The sequence below is a fragment of the Leopardus geoffroyi genome, chromosome A1, assembly GCF_018350155.1.
Source record: "Leopardus geoffroyi isolate Oge1 chromosome A1, O.geoffroyi_Oge1_pat1.0, whole genome shotgun sequence".
NCBI classification, from domain to species: domain Eukaryota; kingdom Metazoa; phylum Chordata; class Mammalia; order Carnivora; family Felidae; genus Leopardus; species Leopardus geoffroyi.
This window is the reverse complement of record NC_059326.1, coordinates 128991182-129006664: the sequence shown is the minus strand read 5'-3', so window position 1 is coordinate 129006664 and position 15483 is coordinate 128991182. Positions and strand designations below refer to the sequence as shown.

The following is a 15483-nucleotide window of genomic DNA, read 5'->3' as shown; positions in this document are numbered from 1 at the left end:
TCTGCCTTCTGCACCAAATGAAAACAAAGCCGTGCGGAAGCCCGGCCGGTAAACATACAACTGAAAACTGAAAGAAGGGAATAATATAGCAGGTTTTCTCTTATAGTCTACTTTGCTTTTCTGCCATTTTTATCAGTGGAACATGTCATCCTCTTTCTCAATAGTTTTGTAAAACACCCTTTGCAAATTACATCATCCTTAATTTCTCTCCTTAAATGAGAAAATGTATGTAAAGAGCTTAGAGCAGGGTTTCGGACTCCATAAATTGTAACTCTTACTTGTTTTATCCTTGTGAGTCTACTATAGCCACATTATAGAATACTCAGAAGAGAAAGGAAAGAGGGAAGAACTTTCCTAAAGTAACCACCTATGGTCATTTTATACTCTCACATTTAAATGCACTATGAGAACTCACATTTTAAAGGAACTCTCCTGGGACGCCTGGTTGGCTCAGTCGGTTGAGCATCTGACTCTTGATTTCTACTCAGGTCCTGATCCCAGGATCGTAGGATCGAGTTCCGCATCAGTCTCCACAGGGTGGCTGCTTAAGCTTCTCTTGCTCTCCCCAGGTCATATGCTCTCAAAAAATAATAAATAATAAATAAATAAAGTAAATATCCTGAGAATAATTTCAGAAAGTGAAGTTTCTTTTTGATATGAATTAGACCCTTCAAGATTGCAAGATAAGGATGTAGTTACTTGGTAATATGAGGAAGCTCACATTGAGTATCATCTCCTCAAGTGATCTTCAGGTCAGAACATTCTTAGCATCTCTTTGAAGATATCCTGGACATCAGTGTCCCTTCTATTTATATTTGCCAAGAGAGAAACTGTTCATTTTTCATCAACCAACTCAAAGGATAGAATATACCACCAGATCGCCTCAGAAGTACAGGACTTCACTTTTCTCAGAGGTGAGGCAACGTCATGGGATGTTGATAACACATACATGAAGGTTAAAGCTCAGGAATCCCACCCCCCCCTTTTTTTTTTTGTAAAAACAACAGCCATCTTGGTGTACCTTTTGTAGGAACTCAGCTTTTCATATAAGGGGTTCCTTTGAAGTGTGGTACACGGGGATAGCTCTTCTGATTACCAGAGCCTTTATATTCTGTGCCTTTACTGCCCCTCCCCTGTCCACACTAAAATATTCCTCACATAAAGCCAGTTAAAGCTTTTCTTTCACAGCAAGAAAGAATATGAATATGACTAAGAAAACCTTTGAATTTAGAGAAATAATTGAAACTCCTTAGAGTATAGTGTCCTAATGGGTAAGAGAACTTCACAACAGCAATAAAATTGTCAGCTTTTAATAATAAGCTGCATTTTCATGGCACTTTGTCATTTGTAAACCATTTTTTAACAGTCATTATAATATTTAATCATTTGTTTACTTATTCTTTCAACACCAGGACCACATCATGACTTTTGTGGGCCCTAGGCACTTCTCTGTTCTTAGGCCCTTCCCCCATTAAAAAAATCAAAACATTAAAATAGTCTAATAAATTTTTGTGGCCCTAACAATCCTTCATTTTTCTGATATGAAGAAAAAAGTAAAACAAGTTCTATTCTATGGGGTACCCGGCTGGCTCAGTCGATGGGGTGTGAGACTCTTAATCTCAGGGTTTGAGTTCGAGCCCCACATTGGGTGAGGAGATTACTTAAAAATAAAACCTTTAGAACTAACTAACTAACTAACTAACTAAATAAATAAATAAATAAAAGTTCTATACTAACAATCCTGTCTTTTTCTTCTGATTTTAAGAAAAATCAAACATTTTCACGGTCCCCTAAAAAATATTGTGGACCCTGAGCCTACCATGCTTACTGGATAAGGCAGCCCTGCTCCTCAGCCTGTGCCAGATGTGGGCTGCGGGTTAGAGATACAAAGATGAACGTACATGGCTCCCATCCTAAGGAGCTCAGCAGCCTCAGGGAAGCAGACCTCCAAACAAGCCAGTGTGACACCCCACAGTCAGGGCTACCAGTGAGGCTGTTAGCAGGTCTCCCAAGAGCATGGGAGGGCCAGTTGTAACTCGGCACAGAGCGGGAAGATGGCTCTGTAGAGGAAACATAGCCTGAATGGCTCTTTAAGACAGCATTTTTCAGCAATTTTGTGTTGAAGGCCCAGTTTCAAATTTTAGAATTTTTGGCAGGCCACTTGAGGAACTGAGAAGTAAACACTGGGCCAAAGAAGCAAGTTTCACAGAATTGTAGAAACTTGCTATTAATCTCAGTATATGGCGACAGGACATGATTTTATATTCTGATCAATACTCAAGGTTTAATTTTGCTACCTCCGTGGGTGCATACCATTGCCTCCGTGTCAGCCGACTGTGTCAAACTGAGCAGCTCCTGTGGCACTAGATGGAGGAGGACCCTGAGAGTGAGTGCTGGGAGACTCAGAGCATCTAGCTGGTTCTAGGGGGAGACCACAGGCTCAATGGAGGGTGAAAAACCTTTCCTTTCTGATTATATAAAAGACTAGTCAGGGCAGAAAATAATTCTCAGTGCTGGGGAAAAAATAAAACCAAAACAAACCAAGGTGATACCATTTAGCTAAATTTATGAAAAAAAAAATTGTATTCTAGACATCAATCAAGTTTGGTAAATTTTGTCAAATCAAATTTGACGGCTGCGATGTGTTCAAGATACGCCAGCTGCCAAGCTACAGTGTTGAAATCTACTACTGTCAGGATAATAGAAACAGACACTTACAGCGTCCCAGGGACCATTCTGAGAACTCTGTATTTGTTTTTAATCTTCATAATAAGCCTACTAAGTGTTGTTATTATTATCCCCATTTTAAAAATGAGAAGACTGAGACACAGAGACTTTAGATGACCTACCTTAGTAATTGGCAGAGCTGAGATTTGAACGCAGGCCTTCTTGGCTCCAAGATCTGTGCTGTTAATCACTGCACTTCACCCCCTGTGTGAATGCCTCTGGCACATCCTCCACTGTGTTGTATCTGGCCACCATTACTAGATCAGCCTCACACAGAAGCAGCTTCACAGCACCTCACAGAAGGCTTCTTACCTGACCGTGCAGAACGGAATGGGAATCTGCTCACCCCAAGTGAACAACACAGAAGGCCTTTGAAAAGTTACAATCCATGGGGAACATTGACTTTGCCAAACAGAGAATGCAGACAAATGGCTCAATCCCAAGACAGATTTCATACAACTTCTCAGACAGTCCTACAGGAACAAGCAACCCATCACTAGTAACAGTGGCAGGCCATCTGAAGTATAGGGTGCTCCATTGACTGCATTTCAGATAAATGACAAATAATTTTATTTGTTTACGATAAGTTATGTCCCAAATATTGCATGGCACATACGTATTTCAAAGGATTCTTTGTTGTTTCTCTAGAATTCAGAGTTGAGTGGGTGTTTAGTATTTTTATTTGCTAAATATGAAAACCCTAAGCAGTAGCCAACTTAACATGCATGCTCATACAGGCCACAGGCCCTGATTCCTTCCTCCATGGTTCCTCCATTTCTCATCCAGGTCCCTGGAATCCCATGACCATAAAGAACTTGCATGTGAGCCTTTGTCTCAGCCCCAGCTTTCTGGGAGCCCAGACTACAAACCACCTGGGCAAAGATTTTGTCAGGCAATGAGGTAGCCATAATGCTCACCTTCACTCTGTAAGACAGGCACTGTTACCACCATCATGGCACCCAAATTACAAATAAGGAAACTTAGGTTCAGGAAGTTCTGTCCATTTGCCAGAATTCACCCTCAGCTGCTCTAGGTCCACCAGCCTCTTACTAGAGAAGAGCTCTCCAGATTCTTCTTGAGAGACACTGAAACATTATTGGAATGAGCATTAATTGGTTTAGATAACCATTGATTCATTTAATAATGAACTCCATTTGTTGAAAGAAACTCCCGCAGCCTTGCAGTCAAAGGGATGAAGTAGCATAACGCACTGAGAGAATCAGTCTCAAAGCAGCCATAATATCAAGATGCCCAACTTCTCTTGCTTTGTGCTAGTTGGAATGATCAAAGTGAAAACATGCAGTTTTCAACCTCAGCTCTTCACAATAAAGCTAGCAGCACAATTTTATTTCTATGTATAACTAAATATCATGTGTTCATTCTAAAAGTGAGGACTGACTGCAGAGAGAGTTTCAGCAAGTCTTGAAATTATACTTGCCTTTAATCTGCATCAGAAAGTTTGTTTTCTTTCCCAATAGCCTTCTAATAAGCCATATATATATACATATATATATATATAATCCAATCCAATCCATATATATATATATATATAATCTAATAAGCCATATATATATATTATATATATATATATATAATCAGTTGGAACAATTAGAGAAAAATAACAAGGTTAGAGAAAACCTGTGTCAAAGCACTTGTACCTAGTGGGTTTACACAGGAATGAAACCACCTTGCAAACTTTCAAAGATGAAGCCAAACCTTGGTAGTAAATAAACCTAAAATGAGGAGGAAGTTTTCTTTTCTATATACACTCTATGAAATGGAACCTCTTTCTTGTCCCTCTTAGTCTGCTGGGATCTTCCTTTACGTAGGAAGGAAGTTACAGGAATGAACCATCTTGTGGAGGTGAGAAAAGCTCTCTCTGCGGTGACTGGATTTGCTCCTGGAATTGGCGCCCCCTGTAGCTCTCCAGTCAGGCTTGTTCTTACGGCCCAGAGAAGCAGGTGGATTGGATGGCTGGCTCCAGTGACCTATGGCTGCCTGCCCAGTCCCTTGGGTATTGCAAGGCCCCACCTTCTACCTGGCCTGTGGCCTCTGACCCTGGCCCTGTGGCCAACATGAAAGTGGGGGCGGTAGGGGGAGGATAGGTATCAGGCTGCCTGGGCCCAGGCCACAGATGAAAGAGTCACTTGTTTCCATTCCTCAAGCTCACTTGTGAGGTCCTGGGAGCTGCAGAACTGGTATTTCTCCAAATCCTGGCAGCTCACGTGGCCGTGTAGACAAGCTGTCCTGACAGTCGTACATGTGTATATGTGGTGCATGGGTGGCGGCAGTCTGGCTTCCAGTCCCAGTTCTGCGATTGACTCGCTCTGGGACTTCAAGGAGCCCCCTTTGCCTCTCAGGAGCCTCATTTTCCTCATCTGTGAAATGGGACTGTTGGATCCCCGTAGGTGCTTGGGCAGGGGTAGGGAATGAGGTGCAGGGCAGGGGGCTGCTAAGTAGGCAGTTCCCAGGGATCTATAATCCTCCTCACCACCACTCCCAGAGTGAGCTAAAATCATCCCACTTTTATCTGTCTTAGGTTGTGTACATGCACATAAGGTTTTCTTTGAAAAAAAGGGTTCCATTGCTTCTAAAAACCAATAGAGTAGGCTATCCCTAAGTGACCTGCCAAATGTATTATTCTATGATTCCATGTTTCCAAAACAAAAGTTCAGACTTCGCTTTTTTAAAGGGTTGTGTGCTACTTGTGTGGGGTGAGAAATGATGATACGTAACGATATGTTTCTGTTACTGAAGACTCTTCTGTGGCCTCCCAAAGGGGACCTATAAAGTTTCCAGAGCCTGAGCCCCCTCCCTTGTTACACCTGATAAAAGCTCCCATGTTAATTATTTAGCCACTGGTGCTGACTGGAACATAGTTGTATAATGAAACTGCCTTGAAAACATTTCCGCGTGTAACATACGGCTCTTGCGATTTAAACATATTTTTTCTTCTTTCCTATCAGCAGTTATTTTATGGACTGGGCTTAGCTGGCTTGGCAACAAAGGGCACTGGATTGGTGAATTATTCATGTAATCTACATTTCCTGGCTGCTGTAGATAATTGACAGGTGTCATGTCACCTTTTACAAACGTCCCACAATTAGGGACTATATATCAGTGTTTGACTTCGAAGTAAAGCTCCCTTTCCAAGCCAGTTTCATATTTTATTTACAGCTTGGTGGCGTTTTTGACTTGGCTGTCTATTTCTCTCACTTTCCATTCCAAGCCTTTTGCTCCACTTAATATAACCAGGAACATTTAAATAATAAGACTCCCTCTCAGTTTGCTAAAGGCAGTCACTCATTGCTGCCGTGTTTTATTCATTCAGCCATTATGTTAGTCAATTACTTGATTTAAGAAACCCAGGATAAAATGCAGCTGTAAGGAAACCATGATATAAATCTGTTTTTATGACTTGTTTGGTTCACAGGGAGAAAACTAAAAGCAAATCTTCCCGGGGTCTGACACAAGTTGTAAACTGTGGGGAAAGTTAGCTAGTTAAAGAATATGATTTACTTAATAGGAGCAATGGAACATTTCAGATCTCCACCAGAGCTGGAAGTTTTGTAGCATCAGGAATAAAGCCAAGGTGAGTTCTATTTAGGCCCAGTGAGAAAAATCCGGTATGAAAATAAACCTGGAATTGATAACCCTGAAGACTAATGAGAGGACACAGCCATAAATTAAACATGGTGAGCGAAATGGAACCTTCGAAATTCTCTAGTCCTACCCTTCCACTTTACCTAACAAGAAACTGAGGCCTACGGCATGCAAGGGCTTGCTCACCATCCCAACCCTAGTTAGTGGAAAAGCTAAAAGCTGGGTCGGCTCATTCCTATTCCAGCACTTTTACTGCGCTGCAAGGCCACGGATCATTCTTGTTCCCTCTTCAGTATCCACTCACCTCTTCTGCTGCCGACAGTTACTTGCTGTTCCTTGGGAGAAGTCACCTCATTCTCAGTTGGGTGATTTGTTTGGAATTCTCTCAGGCCTACTCTAGGTGTGAGCACAGTTGACTAAATCCATCGGTGAATCCATGTTCCCAAAGGGATGTTTCAGCAATGGCCATGTGACCCAAATCCGACCAGGGAGAGGCAGTGAATCCCAGCACTTGCACAGGCTACTGGAAGAGATTTTCTGTCCCACTAGATTGGGTGGTATGAAGTTATGGGGTCTGCAGCTTCTACAGATCTTATGCTCTCTGCGTGGAAGAGGCTGGAACTGCAGGGAACGGGTGGGGAAACATGTCTTGTGATACCTGAGGGTGAATCCTGCAACACAAAAAAACTGAGCAGAGAGAGCAAACCTTGGTTAAGTAAACATATCATTTATCTTCTAAACTAGGACAACTTCGAGAATGAAACCGGGCAAGACATACACCAAACCAGATAGGATGCGTAAACAGGACTATCCTGGGCAAACAGGAACATATGGTCCTCCTGCTCTACGATGGCATCATCTGACTTGCTGGGCTTAGCCTGGCCTCTGGATTAAGCTAGCTGAATTAAGCTGGCACTCTCTCTGGCCTTTTAGTTTAGGTGACAGTGAACTCACTTCACTGTTGAAGCCGGTTGGAGTTAGGAGTTTTGTAACTTGCACATAATAGCTTTAACCAACACAAAAAGGCTGCTTCCTAATTGTTTTGCTTTCTGAAATCTTGTCCTATATCATATTTGAAGCTTGCAATGAAAGGTAATAATTACACACTTAGATTTTAATAAATGTTAAAGCTTCATATTTAACATTTTATTTCAAATAATAAAAACTAACACATGTAGAAACTTTACAGGTTACAGAGGACTTCCAAATTAAGTATCTCATTTGCACTAATCCCTCTGTGAAATAAGTATCACCCAAGGTTCACACGGCTCATGTGGCATGTATGTAAATGTCACTTTTGGCAGGGGGAAAAACACCCACTACACTGAGCTTTATTGTTTGCCAATTTCTTTTTTAACATTTATTTATTTTTGAGAGAGCACACACAAACAGAGAAAGGGCTGACAGAGAGGGAGCCAGTGGATCTGAAGCAGACTCTGTGCTGACAGTGATGTGGGGCTCAGTCTCAAACCATGAGATCATGACCTGAGCCCAAGTCAGATGCTTAACCGACTGGGCCACCCAGGTGGCCCTACTGTTTGCCAATTTCTGTGGTGTGAATGTCCCAACAATAGCCAATTTCAAGGCATCATCCTGACATCACCGGATGTGGAGTTGGGAAGAGAGGCATTGGCTCTAGAGAGCCCACTCCGATACTCCACTGCATAGAATGTGACTCCAAGACTTTCAACTCCATTTCTTTTTTTTTTTTTTTTAAATGTTTATTATTTATTTTTGAGAGAGAGAAGAGACAGAGCATGAGCAGGGGAGGGGCACAGAGAGAAGCAGGCACAGAATCTGAAGCAGGTTCCAGGCTCTGAGCTGTCAGCAGAGGGCCCAAGGCAGGGCTCGAACTCACAAACTGCGAGATCATGACCTAAGCTGAAGTTGGACGCTTAACCAACTGAGCCACCCAGGTGCCCCGCCACTTCTTAAATTCATCCTATTTTTCTGTTCCACATGTTTGGTGTGAGGCGGTCGTTTGTGAATTGTGGTTTCGTAACGATGGCAGATGTGCCTCAGAGCCGGCGGTACTTCAAGCTTGCAAAAGAGATTTCTCCAGAGCAGAGCTGCAATGGCAAACCCAGCCCAGACCTTGTTTTTTCCGAAGCCTGTCTGCCCGGATGCCTGCCCTCAGCATGTCTCTGGGACTTCAGCATTTACTGTGCTCCCCACTTGGATGAGGCTACTCGCCTGCCCCCTCCCTCTCCTCCCTCCGCCACTCTGCTTCTGCTTATCCTGCAGCTGGTTAGGTGACTTGTCCATGTCTTTTGCTCCTCCAGGGCCGCTACATGTAATAAAGAGCGGTACTGCCTCCCTTTACCACAGAGTGAGAAGCCAAGGCCTTGGAAGGTCTTCTGTCCTAGAGTCCTATGGGCTGGCTCAGAGACAGCAACTCTCTGTGCTATTCTCTCTCTGGTTGCTGCTGTCAGACCTAAGCTCCCACAGTGAAGGGGACACTTACAAAGCCTGTTCCCAATTATGAACTCATTTGAAGGCATTGACCGGATTGCGAGCTAAATGCTTTGCCTCAGCAGAGAGAGCTAGGAGAAGGGTTGAGTCATGTGAAAACCCTAGTGGCAGTAACCTAATTTCCAGTCCTGGGGCTTAGGGGAAATTAGTCCAGCTTTGGAGGGCTTGCCTTACAAGCTTGAACTTACTGGCTGTGAGCAAATGCCACCATAACCTTAATCGTCAAAAAGTATGGAGCCATTGGACTGCATGGTAAAAATAAATTTGCATCTTTGACATGCAAAATACATAAACATTGAAAATTAAGAAAGTCTTCTAGTAACATTTCAACTCAAATATTTCGAGACTACTTTTCAGTTGCGACTGGTATGCCCTGTGAGTTGGGGAGGAAGAGAACAATGACACCATGGTAGTGACAATGGCTGGTTGTCACTACCTCTGTGGTGGGTGCTCCCCCGCCCACTCTCAGAAGAATGATTTTAAAAATCACTTAGGCTTCATTTTAGAGTAGGTTTTCATACTTGCGCTTGAATACGGGGCACATCAGAGCACCTGAGCATTCCCTTAGAACAACTTAAGGAAGCAAGTTTGTGGATAACTGGAAAGCTGCCCTCTCTCTCCAGGCTGCCCTCCTGCAAGGGCAATTCCTGGGGGAATAAAGGGTCCTTTTCCAGAACAATTCAAATCTGGAAGGTGATTCACGCCCCCTCTAGTTTTTCCCATAGAGGAGATTATAGTGACTGTGCTTCCTACTGCTTTTCCACATGCAAAGAAAATGCAGTTGCAGTATATCAACCATAACTTTTCTCTTTTGTGTATCAGAACTAATGTGCAAAAGATGTGGAGCATAAGCTCACAGTGAAGGCCATAGTTCAGTTCCGTTTCTGAGCTTGTGATCTGGTGGAGGGTCTGCCCTGCCAAATACAGGCAACAATCCATTGCAGTTTATAATAATGAGTTAAGATGATACGGATGGATAAGGCTGTGAGAGTTGAGAAGAATTGGAAAAATCAGAGGAGAATTTGGAAAGAAGGGAAGACTTAAGCTGGGCCTCAACAGCTGGCCAGGAGAAGGAGGACATTCCAGCAGAGCAGAATGAGAGCATTATGCACCACACGGTGGCATGAATGTCTTGGATGGGGGGATGGCTGATGCAAAAGTACCGTTAAGCAGCTAGGGTTCTCCCATGGAAAGTAGGCCAAAGGTTTACAAAACAAGCTTCTCAATAGAGAAGGTGTGGGTAGTTCACAAGGTTAAGAACAAGAGGACCCTGCCCTGAAAGATAAAGTGGCAAATCCGGCCACCATTAGCTGGGACTCAATCTTAGTTAACATGCATCGGACTGTGAGGAAGAATTATACTTCTTGGAACATATTCAGACTGAAAAGTCCTCCTGATGTTTTCAGCTGATGAGCAAACTGGATTTTGCACAACTGACTTGATTTGCTATATAGTCATTGTTGTCACTAAGATGACCCCCAAAAGAAACTAAACATTGACAAATTCGTGAATTATTTAAAATTTTGGACTCTGTGTGGCAGGTATTCTGGGCCCAAAGAAAACAGAAGTAATGAAAACGAGAAGCATTAGGGGTTCAAATGTCTGCTTATTTCTGAAAGCCTGAAGTGACTAATAAATAAAGGACAAGGAGAACACGGTGACTTAAGAAGGTGTCTACTGTGGTAGAACCCCCATGGGATCTACATTTCCATCAAGATAATCACCAGTGTTCCCTTGCAGGACATGGAAGGACCAAAAGTTCTGGATCTCTCTACAGCACAGTATGTTTGCTGTTTGTTGTCATGTTTACAGTTTAAAAAGTTTCAGCTCATGTGTAGGGACAGGCTGATATGCTCCTCCCATAGCCCCCAGATAAACAGGCCTCTAGTGTAGGGAACTGAGCCCTAAAGAAGGAAGCACTGAGTGGAGACGCAGTGCATGTCTCAGGCAGAAATCAAGTCAAGCCAGATATTCCACCCACAGCTACTTGAAAAAGTGGAGAAAACCCCAGTATATGCAAATATCAGACAGTGGGGCCTCACAGTAGATGAGTTCCACTCTTTGTAAGAAAAGTAAGCAAGCCGTTGGAGGAAGTTAGCGAATCTCCTTTCGTAAATATCAAGGAATTTTTAATATGGTATTTAGAGACAAGGAAATGGGAATAATAGCCCTTTCTGTTGGTTTCCTTCAAACTTCTGCTCACAAATATCGTTTTATGAGATAGAAATTTTTAGTATTATTGGGGAAATGAAAAGCGCAAAGTGATCAAGTAAAAACTTTACAAGTGAGTAAAAACAGGAAAAGAAAATGCTTTGACACATATTAAGACTCTGAACTGCAAACAACAAAGGTTCTGCTAGGTTTCCTTGGAGAAACGGGAGGTTGACCAGGAGAATGCATGTGGACTGGAAGCAGATGCTGAAGTTTCCAGAAAGAATGGCAGTTCTGGGTCCTGCTGTTGTCCCATATCTATCCGGTAGGCCCACTCGACTCGTTTCCTTTTCTCCCCTGACCACGTTCGTGGCTTCCTTGTAGTCTCTGCTTCCTCGACCAGTGTGCACATGGCATTATGGCTCTCGGGACCCTCCCTAATAGAGGTCCTTCCCATTGAGCTCCCTCTTACTAATGAACACATTCTTGCTGCACCTTCAATTCTCAGGAGACAGAATCTGACTGGTCCCGTTCACCTATTGGTTCCAGGTTACATTAGAGGCCATTTCTAGCCAATTCAATGGTTACCTTCAGGTCAGGTGTCTGCCTCTGGTCCAATTCCTAGGAGCAAATGATTGGTGGGAAGTAAAAGGCTGTGTTCAGGGCATTTCTCACTAGAAGTGTCTGGGGTGTAAGCAGGCTCTGATTGCTGTCTCTATTACAAAATAATGATAATTAGCTTTTCTTCAGAGCTAGCAAATTTTCTCTTAAACTTGAGCTTGAGGACATTTTTATTATTTTATTCATGCATTTATCCATTCTGACTCATTTTCTATCATAAAATATTTAAGGTGATTTACAAATCTCTATATAATAAAGATTAAATAGTTGAGAAATGAAAGCAAGTTCTTATTGTCCTAAGAAAAATCAAAAGCCAGGAGCAAAATTATCACTGCATAGTACATAAAACTTGACTTTGGAAAATAACCAAGGGTGGGCCTTGAATTTGTCTCTAAATCTGAAACCTGCCAAACTTAATAACAGTTGACTAGGTACAAGGCAAAAGTCCTGACAGAAAATGCCATTTACATTCTATTAGGTTACTAACCAAGCCAATTCTGTGGAAGCCTATCCCTCCAAAGAGACATATACACTCTCACTCTCTCATTCTCTTTTTGGTAATTTATGGGCCACCATGATGGGAAAGGACTCTAGATTATGTCTCAAGGCTTCTTCTGGTCCTGATTTCTTAAGGATGGTTGAGATTTCATTGACCAAGCAAGAAAACAAATCATAAAGAAGGCAAGATTTTACATAGTTAAAACCAACCTCCAATACAATTTCAGTACATTGAAGCCTTCTCCCCCAGCCCCTTAAAAAATTGGAGACATAGTCTGAAAGTTCAAAAGGCACATCATAAATTTCTCATTTCTTTTTTTTTTTTTTTAATTTTTTTTTTTCAACGTTTATTTATTTTTGGGACAGAGAGAGAGCATGAACGGGGGAGGGTCAGAGAGAGAGGGAGACACAGAATCGGAAACAGGCTCCAGGCTCTGAGCCATCAGCCCAGAGCCTGACGCGGGGCTCGAACTCCCGGACCGCGAGATCGTGACCTGGCTGAAGTCGGACGCTTAACCGACTGCGCCACCCAGGCGCCCCTCTCATTTCTTTTTTATTGTTCATTGTAAGGCAAGAAGTACATAGGAAGGCTGACTCAGTGATTTTTCCACTCTCCAGTTTTTTGCTTGTAGCATTTTTGACATTCTCAGATTTTCTGAGGCTCTTTATTTACAATTTTTTCCTTCTTTTGATTATAGAGCAGCAAAAAGTACTAGAAAGCTTGGTCCTGGTGCATGAACAAGGATGAGCTCTACCCTAGAGCACCAGGCCTGCCATGCTGGATGAGATGCACTGTGGGAGCTCGGGAAAGTGAAAGGGATGTTCCCTCGAAGACTGGACCTGGGAATCATTCCATTTAAAAAGGAGAGCTATTTGTCCGACTCTTAATTTCAGCTTATGGTTTGTGGGATTGAGCCCCGTGTCAGGATCTGTGTTGACAGCTTGGGGCCTGCTTGAGATTCTCTCTCTCTGCCTCTCCCCCACTCATGCACGCTCTCTCTCTTGCTTTCTCTCTGTTAAACAAATAAACATTAAAAATAAAATAAAAGGGCAGCTATTGTTTCATATTCATTGAGCAGCCACCATGTTCTAAATACCATATGAAGCACGTATGTGACTTGACATTTGACAAGAGGAGAGTATTTTTTTATAGTTAGTGATATGATGATTGTATGGAAAGGGGTAGAAGGGATTCTTGGTGCTTTAAGTCTTGCTAACTGACAAAAATGTCACAAGATGGTGATCCTGAAAAACCATTTACAATATTCAATTAACAATAATTAAGGCACTCAGTGGGAAGCTCCTTACTGACTTGCTAAATAGCAAAAATTGGTACTTGGCATTCCCAGGGGATGAGAGAAAAGATAATAAGTACCCAAAATGTAAAGACAATCGAAATGAAACCAATTATGACCAAATTATATTACTCAAATAGAAACACAAGTTGAATCAGGAATATTTAAGTTTTTGACAAGAAATATTAAAAAGAGATACAGTAACATTTTACCATTAATTGATCATCTAATCTAGTTTAGCTCTGGGAAGGGAGCTGCTTTATAAACGTTCAAGTTTTATATATGTTGATAAGGGACCACCATCTCTTATAAGAACCTCATATTTTTAGGAGCTAGCAAGGGCTAATTTTCTGTTAATATAGCTAATAATGAACCCTAATTGATTCTGTTACCAATAGTCTTGAAAAGACAGCTAATTTAGTCCATCTTTTCATAATCACATACTCACATACTAATACTAACTTAATTTACTTTATTCAACGTTCGTAATTTTCAACTATTCTCCATCAGCTAATTTTCTATGGCATTAAGACAAAAATTATTTTTTCCCTACCTTTTTACAGTTTTTTCTCAACTGCTCTGTTTTTATTCTTCGCTTCCTCATCAATTTCCCTTCTTCCACCTCCTCCATAGATTTGAAATTGTACCATCAACTTCAGACTTAAGATAATCCTCCCATATCCAACCCAGTGTGAGTCAAGGGTTGCCTGTATATGCTTATACTGTAGTAAACCTAAAGCATGGAAGACTTTTTAGATTTCATCTAATCCAACTTCCCCATTCCTACATGAATATGTACATATCCATATTTCACATAGTTAAGTCTAAAAACCTAATCCAGTTTGATTTCTGGCAAGGAAAAAAACCAATTAGTACATTTCTCATTACTCAAGCAAGCATCTATAGAATTCTCCTTCAAATCCTCTGGTATCCTCTTCTGTATATCATTTTATATATATTTTTTTTCATTTTTCATTTCAGAGAGAGAGATAATAAGCAAGCAGGGGAAAGGGACAGAGGGAGCAAGAGAGAATCTTAAGCAGGCTTCACACTCACCACAGAACCCAATGCAGGGTTCAAGCCCACGACCCTGGGATCATGACCCAAGCCGAAATCAAGAGTCGGAGGCTCAACTGACTGAGCCACCCAGTCGCCCTAACATCTTAGGTTTTTAAAACTTTTAAGTATGTTTGAAAAAAAATTAAAACATATAAATAAATAATAAAACCGTATAAGTCTGAACAAAACCCTCATATTTATATCACAGAGCTAAGCTCAATGAATCAAAACAACTCTGAGGAGGGGATAAATCATGGCTACCTTGCAGAGGTAAACCTGTATGTTTGTGTGCGTGTGTGTAAATATAAACAGATATGTATATGTATAAATATGTTTTTCAAAAACTTGATCATACTTTTCTGTGGCCTGTTTTTTTTTCTTAATTATGTTGTAAACATCTTTCTCTTCAAATTAATAGATATCAATTTTATCAGTTTAATGGCTGCATGAAGGAATGGATGGAGTTTTCCTCATTTGATTAGTCTTCTGTTCAACAATTAGGGTCTTCTGGTTTGCTTGTACACAGATCTTTAAATATTTGTCTGGGATCTACTCATTCAATTGGGATGAATTTCTGCAGGTCATACAGTTAAACCTTCGAATATACATTGAATATGTATTGACAGTAATTGACAATTTGCCCTCCGGAAAGCTGGTTTTATTTTGCATTGGCATGGTGAGTGTATGAAAGCATCAAATAACCCATATCCAGGACAACTTGGGTTTTTCTTTATATGATAAATGAAAAGAGGTATCTGGTTCCATTTGTATTCATTACTGCTCAGTTTGAAAATGCTTTCATATGTTAAATAGTCATTTCACATTTTGTAAATTTCCGGATTAAGTTCTTTGTCCACTCTTCTTTAGTAAGGATATAGACCCTTTGTTATTTACATCTACAGTCTTGCAAATGATTTTCACAGTCTGTATTTGACTTTTGAATTTGTTCACTGTATTTTTTCCTGGGTATTTTTACGTGCTTGTTTTTTAAAAAATAAATATTAAAATCAGTTGTTATTTTTATTTATTTTTAAATGTTTTATTTATTTTGGGGAAA

General features: G+C 41.2%; 1 long non-coding RNA gene across 2 annotated transcripts in view; it reads right to left on the bottom strand.

The window, feature by feature from the left end:
* The window catches only part of LOC123606177, a 33693-nt gene extending 25601 nt beyond the window's left edge, over window positions 1–8092 (bottom strand). For both annotated transcript variants that reach the window (XR_006716144.1, XR_006716145.1), the window contains exons 1-3: window positions 6635–8092; window positions 2850–3039; window positions 416–579 (exon numbers count right to left, since the gene is read on the bottom strand). This is a non-coding gene — a long non-coding RNA (uncharacterized LOC123606177). The remainder of the gene's footprint in view (window positions 1–415; window positions 580–2849; window positions 3040–6634) is intronic.
* Window positions 8093–15483: the final 7391 nt, after the last annotated feature.